The sequence below is a fragment of the Neomonachus schauinslandi genome, chromosome 6 (assembly GCF_002201575.2).
Source record: "Neomonachus schauinslandi chromosome 6, ASM220157v2, whole genome shotgun sequence".
Taxonomy (NCBI): domain Eukaryota; kingdom Metazoa; phylum Chordata; class Mammalia; order Carnivora; family Phocidae; genus Neomonachus; species Neomonachus schauinslandi.
This window is the reverse complement of record NC_058408.1, coordinates 17,019,524-17,022,459: the sequence shown is the minus strand read 5'-3', so window position 1 is coordinate 17,022,459 and position 2,936 is coordinate 17,019,524. Positions and strand designations below refer to the sequence as shown.

General features: G+C 40.6%; 1 pseudogene; it reads right to left on the bottom strand.

The window, feature by feature from the left end:
- Positions 1 to 614: 614 nt before the first annotated feature.
- Positions 615 to 1,893, bottom strand: LOC110588155 (annotated as a pseudogene).
- Positions 1,894 to 2,936: the final 1,043 nt, after the last annotated feature.

Here is a 2,936-nt window from a genome sequence, read left to right as displayed (position 1 = left end):
TCCCACAATGTGTTGTTTTTTTATTTGGTTTAATCAGTCCATTATATTGTATAGAGATTTATAATTAAAATATTTTCTATTTCCCCACAATTACTCTTTTCAGTGGTTTTCATTCTTGTTTGTATGATTTTCCTTCTGCTTAAGGGTGAATTTTCAGTTAAAATTTTTCTGGTACAGGTCAGTTAGTTATTATTTCTCTCAACTTTTTATATCTGACAAAAAAAGTCCTTATTTTTCCTTCATTTTGAAAGATACTTTTGGGGCGCCTGGGTGGCTCAGTTGGTTAAGCGACTGCCTTCGGCTCAGGTCATGATCCTGGAGTCCCGGGATCGAGTCCCGCATCGGGCTCCCTGCTCAGCGGGGAGTCTGCTTCTCCCTCTGACCCTCCCCCCTCTCATGTGCTTGCTCTCTCTCATTCTCTCTCTCTCAAATAAATAAATAAAATCTTTAAAAAAAAAAAAAAAGAAAGATACTTTTACAGGAGATAGATCTCTTAAGTCAGCAGATTATTTATTTTTTTTCCTTTCAGTACTTTAAGATGTTTCTCCTCTGTCTCTTAACTTACACTGTTTTCAGTGGGAAGTTTCAATGAGAATAAGGAGATTTTTCTTGACTTATCTTTGTAACTCTGTATATAATGTGTGTATACTTGGATCCCATGCTGCTGTCCTTTGAGCCATCGATGCCCATGTGTTCCTGTATTTTTTGGTCAGAATCTTTTCTCCCAAGGTAGGGAACACAAGATATTCATCTGGAGCAGGGCTTAAAAGTCTTTGGGTCAGTCCCTCTGTGCAGTGAATTGGCCTGGAGTCAAGGGCAGAGGTGGAAGCATGGGCGTCTCTGGGGGTTGGTACTTTTTGCCCTTCTTCATCATTTGAACCTTCATCTATGTCTTGCACTGGGGGGTCCTGATCTAGCTGGGATGGAGGCTACCTGGCCTTGTACCTTGTACCGTTTCTCAACTTCCTCATCAAACTGACTTTCATCTTGACCTCCTCCCTCTTCCCAATCTTCTTCTAGTGCTCCTGAATGAGGATTTGGGCCCCCAACTCCTCCAGTGTGGTGGAGGGAGAAAAGTTCAAGTCTATTATTTCTACTACCACAAAATCAGGCTGATTGATCTGATGATCTGCAAATGGACACCTGCTCCTTCTCCTCCTCCTCTTCCTTCTTTCTTTTCTTCTTTTGGCCCACTCCACTTGGGAACAAACCTGGCCCAAAACTTTTTTTTTTTTTTTTTTTTGAGCTTTGTAAACAAGCCTTGAGGAGAATCAAGATCTTGGTATAATGTTCCACCAGCTTGGTGAAGGAGTTGAAAAGTTGGGCTGCAAGTGGAGGAAGTCAAACTGGTAGCTGTGCTTCTCTTTCTAGAAAGATCAGCTGTGTCAGAAACCAGTGCCCATTCCTGGCCACAGGCTGAGCCATCAGCTTCATCACATCCAGGTCAAAGGCTGAGATGGAAGCTGATATGAGAATGAGGGGCATGCTGTGGTTTGACTTCACCAAACTCGGGAGGGGGCTCTTTGGGCATGCTGGTCTCCTGGGTCACCTAGGCTTAGGCATTCTGCAGCTCCTATTGGGTAGCTTGCTGCTGCTGCTGTATGACCTTGGGGATGGTGGCTGTAGGCTCTGAACCTTCCCTTCCTTGAATTCACTGACCTAGTGACAATGGTAGGCATGGTAAGGGTCTCTGGGGTTCAGGAAGTTGAACTGAGAGTTGATCTCATTCTGTTATATCCTAGCTTCAAATTTAGGTTTGATTCTGGTCACTAATTTGTCAGTGCTATCCATGATGTTCCTGACCTTCGGAGAAGGGTAAATAATCCCCACCACCGGTTTGGAAGGGGTAGGATCCTCCTCTGAAGATGCTTCCCACCTGTGCAGTCTGGGCATGGTGGCTCCTGGCGATGGTGGGGGCACTCCGCTACACAGGTCTGACCTGCATGACTGCAACACTCAGAGCTGCCCAGGAGTCCGTAAGGGGTGCTGCATGCATCAAGACAGGCTCCCTGCACCAATAGAGGATGGTGTGCCTGTGTTTAAGTGTGTGTGTGTGTGTGTGTGACTCCTTTTAAGAGTTTATCTGTGCCATTGGATTTAAGCTATTTGATAACACGGTGACTTGATGTACTTTTCTTTATGTTTCCTATTCCTTTTTTGTTTTTAGCTTATTTGTAAGTTTCTTATTTTCATCCAATTTATAAATTTTTCAGCCATATTTATTCAAATATCTTCTTTAACCCCATTTCTTTCTTCTCCTAAAGGAACTCCAATTTAACCCATATGTGAGTGCTTCAAGTTGTGACTCGACTCACTGATGCTGTATGTATGTATGTGTGTATGTATGTATGTATGTATTTATCTTCCTAGTTGCATTTTAGTTTCTATTTCTATGTTTTAAAATTATTTTTCTCCTATAATGTATAATCCATTGTTACTCTCATATAGTATTTTTTTAGGCTTTATTATGTATCTCCTAAAGATAAGGTTTATTTTCTACATAAATTAATTATCATTTTGAAAAACAATTAACAATAGCTTGATGAAATTATCTAGTATCCAGTCCACAATAAAATTTCACCAGTCACCTAAAGTCATCTTTCTCCTGACAAGAATTCAAGTAAAGTTTACATACTACAATTAATTGTTATCTTTCTTGTATTTTTCATCTTAGATATTATAGGGTTTTCTTTCTTTTCTTTTTTTTTTTTGAGGGGATATTTATTTATTTATTTTTAATTAAGTTTTTTAAAAATTTACATATAATGCATTATTTGTTTCAGGGGTACAGGTCTGTGATTCAACAGTCTTGCACAATTCACAGTGCTCACCATAGCACATACCCTCCCCAATGTCTATCACCCAGCCACCCCATCCCTCCCACCCCCCTCCATTCGAGCAACCCTCAGTTTGTTTAAGTTAATTCCTACATAGTT